Source organism: Lithobates pipiens, unplaced genomic scaffold (assembly GCF_037356315.1).
Source record: "Lithobates pipiens isolate NorthernLeopardFrog02 unplaced genomic scaffold, aLitPip1_a1.2 Scaffold_19, whole genome shotgun sequence".
NCBI lineage: Eukaryota > Metazoa > Chordata > Amphibia > Anura > Ranidae > Lithobates > Lithobates pipiens.
Window position 1 is genome coordinate 183,280,814 of NW_027507764.1, and position 17,667 is coordinate 183,298,480.

The window sequence follows — 17,667 nt, forward strand, 5'->3', positions numbered from 1 at the left end:
TGATGAGGACAAGGGCCTCTTCCTGACAACCCTGGCCGTTGGTTGTCGGGGTCTGCGGGCGGGGGGCTTATCGGAATCCGGGAGCCCCCTTTAATAAGGGGGCCCCCGGATACCGGCCCCCCACCCTATGTGAATGAGTATGGGGTACAATGTACCCCTACCCATTCACCTGTAAAATAAAAGTACCAAAAAAAACACAACACACAAGATAAAATACTTTATTGCACAGCTCCGGGGGTCTTCCGTCTTCGGGGGTCTTCTCGCTGGACTCCTCCGCTATCTTCTTGTAGCTCTTTTGCTAGCGGAGGAGTCCGGCTTTCTTCCTCGCCGCCGGCCTCTTCTCCCGACTTCGGGGGTCTTGTCCCCCTCTTCGGTTCTTCTGCCGGGCCACCGCGCCTTCTTATAACTCTTTTACAGGCGGTGGCCCGGTCTTCTGTCGCCGCCGCCGCCGCCTTCCGTTCTTCTACTTCTTCTTCTTCTTCTTCTCCAGGAGATGTTGCCTCGACGATCTCTCCGGCCGGAATGCCAGGGACGCACTGCGCGGCCACTTATATAGGGACAAGGGGCGGTGTCACATGGCTTTATGTCACATGGGTTGGTGTCACATGGTGACCCCGCCCCCTTACGATGTCATAGTCCCCATGTGACATCAACCCATGTGACCAACCCATGTGACATAAAGCCATGTGACACCGCCCCTTGTCCCTATATAAGTGGCCGCGCAGTGCGTCCCTGGCATTCCGGCCGGAGAGATCGTCGAGGCAACATCTCCTGGAGAAGAAGAAGAAGAAGAAGTAGAAGAACGGAAGGCGGCGGCGACAGAAGACCGAAGAGGGGGACAAGACCCCCGAAGTCGGGAGAAGAGGCCGGCGGCGAGGAAGAAAGCCGGACTCCTCCGCTAGCAAAAGAGCTACAAGAAGATAGCGGAGGAGTCCGGCGAGAAGACCCCCGAAGACGGAAGACCCCCGGAGCTGTGCAATAAAGTATTTTATCTCGTGTGTTGTGTTTTTTTTGGTACTTTTATTTTACAGGTGAATGGGTAGGGGTACATTGTACCCCATACTCATTCACATAGGGTGGGGGGCCGGTATTCGGGGGCCCCCTTATTAAAGGGGGCTCCCGGATTCCGATAAGCCCCCCGCCCACAGACCCCGACAGCCAACGGCCAGGGTTGTCGGGAAGAGGCCCTTGTCCTCATCAACATGGGGACAAGGTGCTTTGGGGTGGGGGGGCCGCGCGGCCCCCCCTTCCCCAAGGCACCCCCCCATGTTGTGGGCACGCGGCCTGGTGCGGCTTAGGAGGGGGGGCGCTCGCTTGCCCCCCTTTCCTGGCCGGCCGGGTAGCGTGCTCGGACAAGGGTCTGTTGTGGACTTGGGGGGGACCCCCACGCCGATTTTTTTCAGCGTTGGGGTTCCCCTTTAAGTCCATACCAGGCGGCGGGGCCAGCGACGTCTCCTTCGCGGGCCCCGCCTACCTGGATACCCGCTCGAAATGAGCGGACTTTCCTCCGCGTGTGTGGGCGAGTCCGTTCATTTCAAAAGTAGGGCGGATAGTATGGCGGACTTAGTACGCCGTATTAATACGCTCAAAAAGTGGTATGTGTGGTCAAGTCCGTTCATTCGAAAGTATGACGGACTGTCCGTCGGATTGTCTGACGGATTAAGTTGGCCAGACAGTCCGCCCGTGTGTACGCGGCTTTAGACCATTCATTCAACATGAAAGACGGAGATTTGACAAAGCAACGAAAAACACACACATTTATAATAATATTCGACATAGCATCGAAATTGTACGACGCTGCAATCATACATTTCCGGAGTCAAATGTTCCGCCTATGGGCTATATAGAGTTTAGCAGCTCCGTCAAATCTTCTTTATACATTAGACAGACACCATAAGCCTTCAAAGGCAGATTCGAACATAATTCATGTGGATTTTCGGACGAATGCAATTTTTGAACGAAAAACGAAATAAATAAAAACAAATTTTGGGCGTAACTAAATAAATAAATTTTTCGGACGAAAACGAAATTCCGAAAGGAAATATTTCACTCTGCACATGTCTACTTGTCATTCAGAAGTAGGGGTGGGTCGAACCCACCCCCCCCCCCCCCCCGTTCGGTTAGCACCAGAACATTACAGGCAAAAAATTAGTTCGAACACACGAACACCGTTAAAGTCTATGGGACACAAACATGAAAAATCAAAAGTGCTAATTTAAAAAGGCTTATATGCACGGTATTGTCTTAAAAAGTGTTTGGGGACCTGAGCCCTGCCCCAGGGGATATGCATCAATGCGGTCCCAGCAATACACATAAAAGTTCATTGATAAAAGTTCATTGATATAAACGGCACACAGGGGAACCAAAAAACAGCACATCGAACCAAAATAAAAAAAAAATGTGTGGGGGTTCCCCCAAATTCCATACCAGACCCTTCAGGTCTGGTATGGATATTAAGGGGAACCCCGGGCCAAAATTGTTTTAAAAAAATGGCGTGGAGTCCCCCCAAAAATCCATACCAGTCCCTTATCCGAGCACGCAACCTGGCGGGCTGCAGGAAAAGAGGGGGGACGAGAGAGCATCCCCCCTCCTGAACCATACCAGGCACATGCCCTCAACATTGGGAGGGTGCTTTGGGGTAGCCCCCAAAGCACCTTGTCCCCATGTTGACGGGGAGAAGGACCTCAACCCCACAACCCTTGCCCGGTGGTTGTGTGGGTCTGCGGGCAGGGGGCTTATTGGAATCTGGAAGCCCCCTTTAACAAGGGGACCCCCAGATCCCCCCCGTGTGAATTGGTAATGGGTTACAAATGTACCCCTACCATTTCACAAAAAACCTGTCAACATTTTTTAAAAAGAAAATAGATAGTTTTGACAGGTCCTTTATTAATGTGTTCTTCTTTCCCCACCCCCCTCTGACAACACGGGGAAAGCCATAGGGAAGTCCCCGTGCGTCAGAGGGGGGCAGGGTCACCGGGTGGCCCCTCCCTCCATTATAAAAGAGCTGTCACCTGGACAGACCCGTCACACAGTGGGAGACTCCCATTGAGGTCCACAGGACGAAGCGGAGAAGAAGAAGCCGTAGGAAGATGCCGGAAGAGAAGACCGGAGGAAGAAGCAAAGGAAGATAGAGGAAGAAGCAGGGGAAGAACAAGATGGAGGAAGAAAAACACCAAAGGAAGGCCAGAAGAAGATGGACGAAGAAGCGGAGAAAGAAGAAGACATTAATAAAGGAATTGTCAAAAACCATCTATTGTCTTTTTTAACATTTTTGACACTTTTTTTGTGAAATGGTAGGGGTATATTTGTACCCCATTACCGATTCACATGGAGGGCTGTCATCTGGGGGTCCCCTTATTAAAGGGGGCTTCCAAATTCCGATAAGCCCCCCACCAGCAGACCCGCACAACCACAGCAAGGGTTGTGGGGATGAGGCCCTTCTCCCCATCAACATGAGGACAAGGTGCTTTGGGGGCCTACCGCAAAGCACCCTCCCAATGTTGAGGGCATGTGGCCTGGTACAGTTCAGGAGGGGAGGCACTCTCTCATCCCACCCTCTTTTCCTGTGGCCTGCCAAGTTGTGTACTTACATAAGGGTCTGGTATGGATTTTTGGGGGGACCCTATGCCATTTTTTTTTTAAATTGGCGCAGGGTTCCCCTTAATATCCATACCAGACCTGAAGGGGTGGGGACCCCCATGCATTTTTTTTTTAATTTTGGTTCGGGGGTTCTCCTGTGGGGGAATCCCATGCTGTTTTTAGCAATGAACTTTTATGTGTATTTTCCTTTAGAAATTAAATTTTGTTGTCAGACTGTTCTAAACACGGGAAACTTTCGCCACTTTACTGGCATACTATAGACACCCCCCAGGCACGGTTCACTTTAACCACTTCCCATCCAGGCCAATTCTGACATTTCTCTCCTACATGTAAAATTCATAATTTTTTTGCTTGAAAATTACATAGAACCCCCAAACATTATATATGTTTTTTTAGCAAAAACCCTAGAGAATACAATGGCGGTTGTTGCAATTTTTTATCTCTAAAATTGATTACTTTTATTCCTATTACAAGGAATGTAAACATCCCTTGTATTAGAAATATGCACAATCGGACCTATTTACAGTGAGATATGGGGTGAATAAGACCCCACATCTCACCTCTAGGCTGGGAAGCCTAAAATAAAAAAAAACAAAAAACCGATCCTGGCTTCCTAGCCAAATTGGCGCCGTTATTTTGAATGCAGAGGCCGGGCGTGACGTCATAACATCGCGCCTGGCCTCCGAATGATCATAGAGACTCCGGGGACGATCTGGTCCGTGGAAGCGGTGAGTCGGTAGAAGCACCGGAGGGCGGCGGGAGGGGGGGTGTCCCCTCCCGCCTCCCGTAAGAACAATCAAGTGGTGGAACAGCCGCTATGACCGTTCCTATGGTGCAGGGAATCGCCGGCTGAAAACGCCGAATGATGTCTGTGGCCTCAGGCATCATTCAGATATAACCACTGAAAGCCGAGGCCATCCCTGGACGTCCTACCGGTGCAAAGTGGTTAAGCATTATTAAAATCACTGCTACCAAAAAAACTGACGTTTTTAAAACTTTTTTTGCATTGATAAATGTCCCCTGGGTCAGGACCCAGGTCCCCAAACACTTTTTATAACAATAACTTGCATATTAATCTTTAAAATTAGTACTTTTGATTTCTCCCATAGACTTTTAACCACTTGACCACTGGGCACTTAACCATTTCCCACCCGGCCAATGCACATATACGGCCGGGTGGGAGCCATCTACTTCTGATAGGACGTTCAGGAACGTCCATCAGAAGGAGCGGGATCGCGCGCGCGTGCCCGCGCAGCGGCGCGATCCCGATGCGCCCGTGTCACCCAGACACGGCGCATCTAAGATCGGCAGGAGGGCTCTGTGATTGGCCCTCCTGATCACATGACGGCCGTGTCCAATCACGGCCGTCATGTGATGTAAACAAACAGCCGGTTGCTAGGCAATCGGCTCCTCCTCTCCTCACACAGAAGTCATCGCTGAGGAGAGGAGAGCAGATCGCTGCAGCCGGCTGATGATCAGTGAGTATGAGCTGTTTTTTACAGCTTTTTACTCACTGATCACCAGTCTAGTGTAAACACAAATCACCACACAGTGTAAACACACCACACAGTATAAACACAATGTCCCCAAACATGTCCCCAAAACATACATGTCCCCAAATAATAAATACACATGTCCCTAATAATAAAAACATGTCCCCCACATATGTCCCACTAAAATCACATGTCCCAATGATTATCTGCACACATATGTACGTGATCACCTGCACACATATGTACATGATCATTTGCGTGCATATGTCCGTGATCCCACAAACCAATTATTATACACTTAACGGAATTTTTTTTACCAAAAACATGTTGCAGAATACATTTTGGCTTAAATTTATGACAAAATTTGATTTTATTGGATTTCTTTTAAAATAGAAAAAAGAAAATATTGTTTTTTTCCCAAATTTCCGCTTTTTTTGCGCTTATATCGCAAAAAATAAAAAACGGAGTCGTGAATAAATACCACCAAAATAAAGCTCTATTTGTGCGAACAAAATGATAAAAATTTCATTTGATGAAAAGCGCTAGAGCGATGAAAGCTGAAAATTGGGCTGGGAAGGAAGGGGGCGAAAGTGCCCTGTATTGAAGTGGTTAAACACCCTTAATAACCTGACCAATTTTCAGCTTTCGGTGCTCTCACATTTTGAATGACAATTACTCAGTCATGCAACACTGTACCCATATGAAATTTTTGTTCTTTTTTTCACACAAATAGAGCTTTCTTTTGGTGGTATTTAATCACCGCTGGGTTTTTTATTTTTTGTGCTATAAAAGAAAAAAGACTGAAAATTCTGTAAAAAAAATGAATTTTTCTTCGTTTCTGTTATAAAATTTAGCAGATTAGTAAATTTTCTTCATACATTTTGGCCAAAATTTATACTACTGCATATCTTTGGTAAAAATAAGTACAAATTGGTGGATATTATTTAGTCTTTGTGAAAGTTATAGAGTCCATAACCTATGGTGCCAATATCTGAAAATGTATCACACCTGAAGGACTGATGGCCTGTTTCAATTCTTGAGACCCTAACATGCCATAAAAGTACAAATACCCCCAAAATTACCCATTTTTGGAAAGAAGACATTCCAAGGTATTTAGTAAGAGGCATGATGAGTTTTTTGAAGTTGTTATTTTTTCCCACAATTCTTTGCAAAATCAAGATTTATTTCTCAAACACAGCATATGCATTCCCCAAATTACACCCCAAAACACATTCTGCTATTACTCCCGAGTACGGCGATACCACATGTGTGGACTTTTACACAGTGTGACCACATACAGAGGCCCAACATGAAGGAAGCACCATCAGGCGTTCTGGAGCACCCAGGACAATTCTGACATTTCTCTCCTACATGTAAAAATCATCATTTATTTGCTAGAAAATTACATAGAACCCCAAAACATTATATGTTTTGTTTTAGCAAAGACCCTAGAGAATACAATGGTGGTCGTTGCAACTTTTTATCTCACACAGTATTTGCGCAGCAATTTTTCGAGTGCTTTTTTGGAAAAAAAACAGTTTTGTGCTTAAAAAAACCCCAAAACAGTAAAGTTAGCCCAATGTTTTTGCATAATGTGAAAGATGAAGTTACGCCGAGTAAATAGATACCTAACATGTCACTCTTCAAAACTGCACACACTTGTGGAATGGCGCCAAACGTCGCTACTTAGAAATCCCCATAGGCGACGCTTTACATTTTTTTACTGGTTACATGTTTTGAGTTACAGAGAAGGTCTAGGGCTAGAATTATTGCTCTCGCTCTAACGTTCGCAAGTGATACCTCACATGTGTGGTTTGAACACCGTTTTCATATGTGAGTGGGACTTACATATGCGTTCGCTTCTGCATGTGAGCACATGGGGACAGGGTGCTTTAAATTATTTATTTATTTTATTGTTCATTTTACTTTATTTATTTTAGTTTGACATTTTTTTCCCCAAAAATAATTTTTTTGATCACTTTTATTCCTATTACAAGGAATGTAAACATCCCTTGTAATAGGAATATGGCATGAGCGGTCCTCTTTACAGTGAGATATGGGGTCAATAAGACCCCGCATCTCACCTCTAGGCTGGGAAGCCTGAAATAAATAAAAACAAATAAAAAAAAAAAGATTCTGGCTTTGATCTTATTGGCGAGTCTGTAGAAGCACCCGGTGGCGGCAGGAGGGGGGGGGGGCATCCCCTCTCGCCTCCTGTAAGAACGATCAAGCAGCGGAACAGCCACTATGATTGTTCTTATGGTGTAGGGAATCGCCAGCTGAAAAAGCTTATATCTGAATGATGCCTGTAGCTACACCCCTCATTCAGATATCCCCACACAAAGTCAAGGACATCATATGATGGCTGGCTGGGTATTGCAGGGTATCACCGAGTATGGCTGGGTATTGCAGGGTATCACGAGTATGGCTGGGTATTGCAGGGTATCACCGAGTATGGCTGGGTATTGCAGGGTATCACCGAGTATGGCTGGGTATTGCAGGATATCACCGACTATGGCTGGGTATTGCAGGGTATCACTGAGTATGGCTGGGTATTGCAGAGTATAGCTGGGTATTGCAGGGTATCTCCAAGTATGGCTGGGTATTGCAGAGTATGGCTGGGTATTGCAGGGTATCTCCGAGTATGGCTGGGTATGGCAATTTATGGCAGAGTATTGGCAGGGTATTGCAGAGTATTGGCAGAGTAATGCAGAGTATTGCAGAGTATTGGCAGGGTATTGCAGAGTATTGGCGGATATTGCAGAGTATTGGTGGGCGTTGCAGAGTATTGGCGGGCATTGCAGAGTATTGGCGGGTATTGCACAGTATTGAAGAGTATTGGCGGGTATTGCAGAGTATTGGCAGGTATTGCAGAGTATTAGCAGGTAATGCAGAGTATTGGCAGGGTATTGCAGGGTATTGGCAGGGAATTGAGGGGTTAATTTTCGGTGAGTAGCACCGTGGGCACTGCAGATGCAGCCCACAGCGCTGCTGACACCGATCTCTTCCCCCTCCGCTGTAACGATCGGATGTTATGACGCCGGTTTGTTTACAAGTGATCACTATGTCATTTGACGGAGCAATCACGTGGTAAACGGCCACGATGAGCGGCCGTTTACCATGATCCATGATGGATGCTCTCGAGTACGCTCCCCAGGGGGCGCGCGGGAGCGGAATTCTGGGAGGACGTTATATAACGGCCTCTCAGAGTTAAGCAACCGCCCTGTAGCCGTTATTCGGCTATGGGGCGGTTGTTAAGTGGTTAAAGGGTGTTCCACGGCTTTCGAAATTTGGTGCGAACACCCCAAATTGTTCGCTATTTGGTGAACGGGCGAACAGCCAATGTTCAAGTCTAACTCATGTTCGACCCGAACATAAAGCCCATCCCTATTCAGAAGGTAGGAAATGCAGTTTACACACACACGCACACGCACAAGTTACTTGTTTATCCTCTCAAGTAGCTGTCCTGGCAGATGGTTTGGGAAAACCATGGTTAAATTTACCAGTGACACCAGAAAATCAGAACTCGGAAGTAACATTTTACAGGTCGCTTCCAAGTCACTAGCAGGAAGGGATGTTTGCTGATTTCCCTCCCCTCTGCCTGGCGATACCTGCAATACCACTTTTGGGTCTGTCAGTGTTTGCGTGGAGACCAAGAAACATGTCAGGGGTTTGCACAGTGGGGAGCAACACATACAGGGGTGCACGAAATCTATCTGGCACAGATTCTTTTTAACAGCCAACAGTTGGCTTGTCAAATTTATACAAATACACCCCCTGCTGCTACAGCAGTAAGGCCTTTGGTGCCAGTAAATTGGTTAATCTCAGAATTCTGAGTTTTAGTCTCAGAATTACGACTTTGAAACTTAGATTATTGGAATTCTAACTTTGAAACTCAGAATTGTTTAATAGATTTTATGATGGCCAGGGTGCTTCTGTAAAAGTGTCATAAAAAGGATCACACAATTTTAAAGTAGGCCTAAAGACAAAATGTTGTTTTTTTTCCTTTTGAATAGAGCGAAGGAAGGTTATAACCCCTGTCAATTTTATTTTTGCCATCTGTGTCTCTTTGGGGAGATTTCCCTTAGCTTCCTGTCCCATAGTCAAAACAAGAAGTGAGCGAAAAATCCCTATAAAATGAGGGAATTCCTGGTTATCACTAAGGTCACCAGACCTAGTTGTCCCCACTGGAAACGTTTCCCTCTATTCATGTTCTGGTAACAACCTAAATCTGTGAATGTAAATCATTTTTAATTTTCATCTCCACTCCATCCAAAACTAAAAAGAAAAAAAGAAAAAAACGTTTTGCCTTTAGTTTTATTGTAATGTAGTTTAATTTATATTGTTTTGTTTTTGGCTTTTATTTAGTAATAGGCTTTACAGAGTGATTTTAACAATAAGTAATTTTCTTTTATAATGGTTTTGTGATACTATATTCTTTACTATTAAAGAGGAAGTAAAAAAAAAGTTTCTGCTAAGTAAAGGCATAATGTGCTAGTATGCATCGCATACTAGCACAGCATCGCATACTAGCACATTATGTGACCATTACCTGCAAAACGAAGCCCACGTTGCCCCTGCTGAAGGGTGCATCCATCTTCGCCCGCTTTCCTTCTGGGGCCACGGACTCCGGCTCTGTGACTGACCAGAGCGACGTGACGTCTCTCTCGTGCATGGGCGCGGGAGCCGGCAGTCATGGTACACTTGCCTGAAGAAACGGCACGGGCAAACGTTTCTTCAGAGTACATGCGCCGATAACATCATCGGCGCACTATACAATGCATATCTCTTAACTACTTGAGGTCCGTGCTGCTATAGCCGAATGACAGCCACAGTGCGGACTTGAATTTCGGGGAGGCCGTCATAGGACGTCCTCCCCTTTGCACGCTCCCCACGCGCCCCCCCGCAGTGCACACGCGGCGCGCACCATGACCACCGAGTCTCCGAGACTCGGGTGATCACCGATCTGAGTAAGGCGCCGATCGCGGCCCCTTACCACGTGATCAGCTGTTAGTCAATGACAGATGATCACGTGTGTAAACAAAAGCTCGGTAATTGGCTTATGCTCAAGTCGATCACCGGCTTATGCTCAAGGGACATCAGTCTCGAAGAGGAAGGAGGCACATCTGCCTCCTCCTCTGTGCCTGCAAGGGCCACCTGCCATTGCCCACAGTGCCCACCACTGCCACCTATCAATGCCCATGAGTGCCACCTATCAATGCCCACCAGTGGTGCCAATCTGGTGCCACCTAGCAGTGCTGCCTTTCAGTGCCCATCACTGCCACTCATCAATGGCCATCACTGCCACCCATCAGTGCCCATCACTGCCACCCATCAATGCCCTTCAGTGCCACCTCTCAGTGCCACCTATCAGTGCCGCCCTATTGGTGCCCATTAATGCAGCCCGTTGGTGCCCAACAGTGAAGCCCATCGGTGCCCATCAGTGCAGCCTCATCAGTGTAAATCAATGAAGGAGAAAAATTACCTGTTTGCAAAGTTTTATAACAAAATATAAAAAAAAAATATTTTTTTTAAAGATTCTGTATTTTAATTTTTTTTTAACAAAAAATAAAAACCGCAGAGGTGATCAAACACCACCAAAAGAAAGCTCTATTTGTGGGAAAAAAATGATAAAAAATGTATTTCGGTACGGTGTTGTATGACCGCGCAATTGTCATTTAAAATGCATCAGGGCTGAAAGCTGAAAATTGGTCTGGACAGGAGGGGGTTTAAGTGCCAGTAAGCAAGTGGTTAAAGAGCACATATTTAGGAGATATTTACAGTACCTATAGGCAAGCCTTATTTTAGGCTTACCTATAGGTACAAATGTCTCAGGAAGGTTTACAACCTCTTTAAAGAGGAAGTAAACCCCAATGAGTTTACTTCCTCTTTGATTCCCTGCAAAAGTAAAGCACCGATGAGTTTACTTCCTCTTTGATTCCCTGCAAAGGTAAAGCATAATGGACTACTATGCATCGCGTTCTTCCTCCATGTCCCCCTCCGTTCTGCTGTCCCCCTCCGTTCTGCTGTCCCCCTCCATTCTTCCTCCATAACCCCCTTTGTTCTGCTGCCCCCTTCCGTTCTTCCTCCGTGTCCCCCTCTGTTTTGCTGCTGTCCCCCTCCGTTCTTCCTCCATGTCCCCCTCTGTTCTGCTGCTGTCCCCCTCCGTTCTTCCTCCGTGTCCCCTTCCGTTCTGCTGTCCCCCTCCATTCTTCCTCCATGTCCCCCTCTGTTCTGCTGTCCCCCTCCATTCTTCATCTGTGTCCCCCTCCGTTCTGCTGCTGCCCCCCTTCGTTCTTCCTCCGTGTCCCCCTCCGTTCTGCTGTCCCCCTCCATTCTTCCTCTGTGTCCCCCTCTGTTCTGCTGTCCCCCTCCATTTTTCTTCCATGTCCCCCTCAGTTCTGCTGCTGTCCCCCTCCGTTCTTCCTCCATGTCCCCTTCCATTCTGCTGTCCCCTTTGTTCTTCCTCCATGGAGGAAGAACAGAGGAGGACAGCAGAACGGAGGGGGACACGGAGGAAGAACGGAGGGGACAGCAGAACGGAGGGGGACACGGAGGAAGAACGGAGGGGGATATGGAGGAAGAATGGAGGGGGACACAGAGGAAGAACAGAGGGGGACAGCAGCAGAACGGAGGGGGACATGGAGGAAGAATGGAGGGGGACAGCAGAACGGAGGGGGACACGGAGGAAGAATGGAGGGGGACAGCAGAACGGAGGGGGACACGGAGGAAGAACAGAGGGGGACAGCAGAACGGAGGGGGACATGGAGGAAGAACGTTGGGGGACACGGAGGAAGAACGGAGGGTGACATGGAGGAAGAATGGAGGGGGACAGCAGCAGAATGGAGGGGGACACAGAGGAAGAACAGAGGGGGACAGCAGCAGAACGGAGGGGGACATGGAGGAAGAATGGAAAGGGACAGCAGAACGGAGGGGGACATGGAGGAAGAATGGAGGGGGACAGCAGAACCTAGGGGGACACGGAGGAAAACTGGAGGGGGACAGCAGCAGAACGGAGGGGGACAAAGTGTGAAGGTAACACAGAAAGTACACTAACCTGTCCTGGAAGAATGTCTGACTGCAGGCAGCACTTACGGACCTCGTGGGCGGGAGGAGCCTGGAGGAGGACTCAGTCAGACGAGGCTCAGGCTGGCTGGCTGCAGTGCTCTGGAGGAGAGAAGTTTAAACAACTGTGGCTCTGGCTCTGTCTGGTGTTGAGTCTGGTCACCGTCACTCAGGTCACTGGCGTCATTCTGTTCACTGCTGGCTGGTGGTGTGGCTGATCTCTCTCTGGACTACTGGGCGGTGGGCGCACGCGCTGCTCGCCTCTCAGCCATAGGATGCGGGTGGGTGCACTGCCCACACTGACTGCCAGTGCCGCCCACATGTCTGTCAGCGCGCCCCTCAGGCCTCAGCTGACATCGCTGGTTGCTAGATGCGGGGCGGCCCCTAGCCTAGCAACCAGCCTGGCAGCCAGCCAGCCTAATGATGTGTTAAACTTTATAAGGGTGGTGGGCTGGCAATGGACTGGCGGAGTGAGTTGGCGGAGCGGACTGGTCTGGTCAGTGGTCACTGTGGGTTTTTTTTCATTCCGGGACACTGTATTGTCCCGGAATGAAGGTGCCCGGGACACGGGACAAAAATCTCAAGTCAGGGGCAATCCCGGGCAATCCGGGACACGTGGGCACCCTAGCGATGACGTCACTCCCGCACATGCGCACGGGAGCCGACACTCGCGGCATATCGCCGCTATCTGCGACTTACCCAGTGCGCCTGCGTGCCGCTGTCTACGGCGCAGGTGGCTGTCTTCAGGTAAATATTTCTTGGACCTACAGGTAAGCCTTAATCTAGGCTTACCTGTAGGTCAAAGTGGTTTGTAAGGGTTTACAACCACTTTAAGGGCCAGTTCACAGCATAGAAACACAGTCAGGATGCATTCCAGATGCTTTCCTGCATGCACGTTTTTAATGAGTTTCAGTGTGTTTTTGATGCGTTTTTGGTGCAGTCTAGTGCATTTCCCCCCCTCTCTTTTTCTTAACCTTTAGGGCCAGTTCACACCACATGCAATCCAGTGCATTTTTTTACTACATCAAAACGCATGGAAAGTAGGTTATATGGTTTTCAATGGCATAGTTCACACCAGTGCTTGCAGGTCCATTGCATCCCAGTTCCAGAAAAAAAAAGTAGAACATGCTGCATTTTTTCTACACTGGACTGTACTGGAATGCTGTAAAATGCATCAAAAATGCACTGGAACACACTTGTCCTTATTTAAGGTTAAGAAAAAATAGGGGGGAAATGCACTTGACTGCATCAAAAATGCACTGGAAACGTGCATGCAGAAAAGCATCCGGAACGCATCCAGACTGCGTTTCTTTATTGTAAATAAGGACATGTGTGTTCCAGTGCCTTTTTGTGCATTCGGGTGCATTTCAGTGCGCTTTTTGATGCGTTTTACAGCGCTCCAGTGCAGGAGAAATGCAACATGTTCTACTTTTTTTTTATGTAACTCGAACACACTGGAACTGCATGCACTGGTGTGAACTATGCCATTGACAACCATATAACCTACGGTACTTTCAATGCATTTTTGATGCATAAAAAAATGCACTGGGCTGCATGTTGTGTGAACTGGCCCTAAGTTTTTTGTGCTAAGAAGTTTGGATTAGGTGCATTCTGTAGAAAGAAGGGTTAATGGGACCAGGGAGGGTGAATGGGGAGGAATGAGAGTGAGGCTGAGCCTGGAGAAATCACAGGGAATGCTGTATCTGTCAGAGGGACAGCAGCGTGCACAGACGGAGACATATTGCTGAGCAGGACAGAGAAGAGCTGGTGAAAAATTTATTGGATTCCCTGGTCACAAGGTACTGTTATGGAATTTCCTTGTGTGACTTCACAGGAAGGATCTCTTGGACTGCACGGGGAACAGTATTTATACAGTGAGTGGAGATAAAGAAACCAACATTACAACCCCTCCCTTAGCTTAAAAATGACAACAAAGGCATCTATAGAAATGCTTAGTAAGGGCAGTCAAAAGGATACTTTGAGATAATTGCAGGGCTTTTATTCTTTGGCATAAATTATTTTTCTCACAGTGGCCATTTTTACTAAGGGCAGATTAATCCATTTCTCTATATTTCCTGGAACTCTGGGTCTGCTCCCTTGAACATGTGACAGTGATCTGAGGGAGAAAGGGCACTATTTATGTAGACTTCCCAGGATGCATTTGTGAAATAAGGGTTACAAGGGTTACTTGGACTATATATGTATGAATACCTTTAACAGTGGACAGGTTAATCATTAAATAAAAATTGCATGTATAGACCCTGTTTTTTCCACTAAAGGTACAATAATGCCGCGTACACATGTAGCCGACTTCCTGCCGGACTGTCCGCCGGACTTTCCGAACGGGCTACTCGCGCACACACAGCACCTTTTCAGCGGACTAATATTGCGTACTAAGTTCGCCGGACTATCCGCCGTACTTTTGAAATGAACGGACTCGCCCACACACGCGGAGGAAAGTCCGCTGATTTTGAACGCGTCTCCAGGTAGCCGGGGCCAGCGACGCCTCTTCGCTGGCCCCGTCACCTGGTATGGACTTAAAGGGGAACCCCTACGCCGAAAAAATCAGCGTGGGGGTCTCCCCCAGGTCCACATCAGACCCTTGTCCGAGAGCACGCTACCCAGCCCGCCAGGAAAGGTGGGGACGAGCGAGCGCCCTCCCCCGAGCCATGCCAGGCCGTGTGCCCTCAACATGGGGAGTGCCTCGGGGAAGGGGGGCCCCCCACCCCAAAGCACCTTGTCCCCATGTTGATGAGGACAAGGGCCTCTTCCTGACAACCCTGGCCGTTGGTTGTCGGGGTCTGCGGGCAGGGGGCTTATCGGAATACGGGAGCCCCCTTTAATAAGGGGGCCCCCGGATACCAGCCCCCCCACCCTATGTGAATGAGTTTGGGGTACAATGTCCCCCTACCCATTCACCTGTAAAAAATAAAACACAACACACAAGTGTTAAAATAGTTTATTGCACAGCTCCGGGGGTCTTATGTCCGTCTTCGGGGGTCTTCTCGCCGAACTCCTCCGCTATCTTCTGCTAGCTCTTTTGCTAGAGGAGGAGCCCGGCTTTCTTTTTCGCCGCCGCCCTCTTCTTCCGACTTCGGGGGTCTTGTCCCCCTCTTCGGTTCTTCTTGCCGGGCCACCGCGCCTTCTTCTAGCTCTTTTACAGGCGGTGGCCCGGTCTTCTGTCGCCGCTGTCGCCACTGTCACCGTCTTCTGTTCTTCTCTTCTTCTCTTTAGATGGAGGGGCAGCAGCTCTCTCTTATATTTCTTATTTATCTTATACATTCCTTTGTGTGGAATCACATACAACTCTTACTTTGTTTTATTAAAGGCTAAGTTTACCTTTTGGGAAAAAATAATAAATGTACATATTTTTACAGAAAAAAAGTGCATTCATTTTGGGAGTCTCGGGGAGTCTCGGGGTGTAACATGCTCCAAAAGGTGGACTTGTAATGCATTTAAGATAATTTCATGGCAGCATGCAGAGCTGCATACTGATGTGATACTTAGTGAAGGGGTCCACTTTAAGAACTTTCTCTGTGTCAGTGGTGATTTGAGGCAAACCTGCATGAGCTTTGTGTTATAGTAATCTAGCTGACATTCAGGGTCCTGAAAGCACAGACTGTATTCGTTTTTTGGATCCCTCTAGTATTAAATATAGTAAATCTAGCGAAACTAAAGGGATAAATACTCACCTTTCCAATGGTCCTGCGCCAGCATCTTCTCCTGTGTACCAGTTGTCAGCCATCTTCATTCAACACAGTGCAGCATTATTCCACCCTTAAAAAAAAATAAAAAATATCGGAAAATTTCCTATCAAATGCTTACCGTAATTTTCCTTTCCTGACAGACTCCAAGGCAGCATATGTGTGTGTTAGCCTCGCCTCCATCCCTACCCTATAGGACGCCTCTCCCATAAATCTTTGCTCTGAGCCAAGGGCCATGTTCTGTGACTAGCCTACTCCAGGCATTGGGAGGGAACTCCTGCTGCCATGGAGTTTATCAGGAAAGGAAAATTATGGTTAAGTATTTGATAGGAAATTTTCAGTTTTCCTGACAGACTCCATGGCAGCATACGTGTGGGAAATAACTCACCGTACACAATTGGTGGACGGTCCGTGCTTGGCTCAAGATACACCTGTGAATGCTGAGATGGCTGATACCTATACCCGGAGGGAGTTAACTGATAGGGTCAGGCCTAGGCCTGTTTGCAGGAAGCTTAGAATGTCCTGCGCTGCAGGGGCACTACGTGAGTTGGTCCTGGAAGACATGTGCTCTGAGAATCTGGCCCATATCGCTCACAGACCCTGTTGGTGCTCCTTCTTCTAGCCTACAGGAGGGTAGGGATGACCTCTTCCTGGCAGCCTAGAGCCTCGAGCCTTCCCCTCTCAAGAACCAAGCTCTGAGGTGCAGGTGAGAGGGTCATGCCCTGAGACAGTAGGTCTGGTCCGAGTGGCAGGGGAACCGAGTCCCAATAGCTGAGGAGTGTCAAGAGATGAAAACATGGCCTGTTGGGCCAGAAAGGCATTATTGCTACCACTTCCACCCTCTCTGTTCTGAGTCTCTGTAGGAACTGGAAAATCACAGGCACCGTAGGAAAGACATAAGCTCTGTGGAACCTCCATTGATCCGTGGAGGCATCTATCCCATAGGCATGAGGGTCTCAGAACCTCGAATAGTACTTTGCCAACTTGTTGTTGCATGGAGAGGCTAGGTGTTGACCTATGGCGAAACCCCCAGGGTTATGAGCCACTTGAACACGTCTTTGTGGAGATCCCACTCCTTTTTGTCCATCAGAACATGAGAAAGGAAATCTGCCTGAACATTCTGGATCCCAGGTATGCAGACTGCTGAAATGTTGGACAAGTTCTTCTGACCCCAGCTTATAATTGGCTCTACATCCCGTAGCAGGGACCTGCTGCGTGTTCCGGCCTGGCTCCTTATGTAGGCCACCACGGTTGTGTTGTCCAACCTGAGCCTCACAGAAGACCTCACTGTTAGATGACAAAAGGCTAGTAGTACCTGGAAGGTGGTGGAAGGGGAGTATTGTCAGCGTCATGTCGAATCTCCTATCTATATTGTACTGTTGTCACAATGAAAAGCATTTATTTATGTCGGATCTTTCGGTTTTCGGATTCTGCACATTTATTATCGTTTATTAAAACAATAACGAAAATACCCGAAATTCGGACAAAAATGCATTCAGACGAAACCAAATGCACATGTCTATTAGAAAGTCCATTCTAAAGTTCTTTAGAAACAAGTCCAGGCAATACATAAAAGGCCTTGTTCTCCACAGCTCTTGTGGTCTTCCATCATTCTGTCAATCATGTAACCACTTTTCTCTCGTCTTCCTATGGATCAAATCGGAGTGGAAAACAAAGCGGATTATTTTTTCCTTTTTATAATACATAAACAGTAGGTCCCGGCCCTCCAGCTACAATCTCTTCTCTGGATTCTTGCCTGGAAATCTGACCAATACTTTGCCACCTGCCTTTATCCACTTCTGACC

At 47.7% G+C, this 17,667-nt stretch overlaps 1 protein-coding gene across 2 annotated transcripts in view; it reads left to right on the forward strand.

Annotated features, from left to right (window-relative positions):
* The first annotated feature begins 13,811 nt into the window (after positions 1 to 13,811).
* The window catches only part of CMBL (carboxymethylenebutenolidase homolog), a 34,099-nt gene continuing 30,243 nt past the window's right edge, over positions 13,812 to 17,667 (forward strand). Inside the window, exon 1 of one of the 2 annotated variants that reach the window (XM_077491545.1) lies at positions 13,812 to 13,957. The gene's annotated coding sequence lies outside the window, so the exon portion shown is untranslated. Of the gene's footprint in view, positions 13,958 to 14,010; positions 14,033 to 17,667 lie in introns of those variants that run through there. The other variant, XM_077491546.1, reaches the window with a different exon arrangement.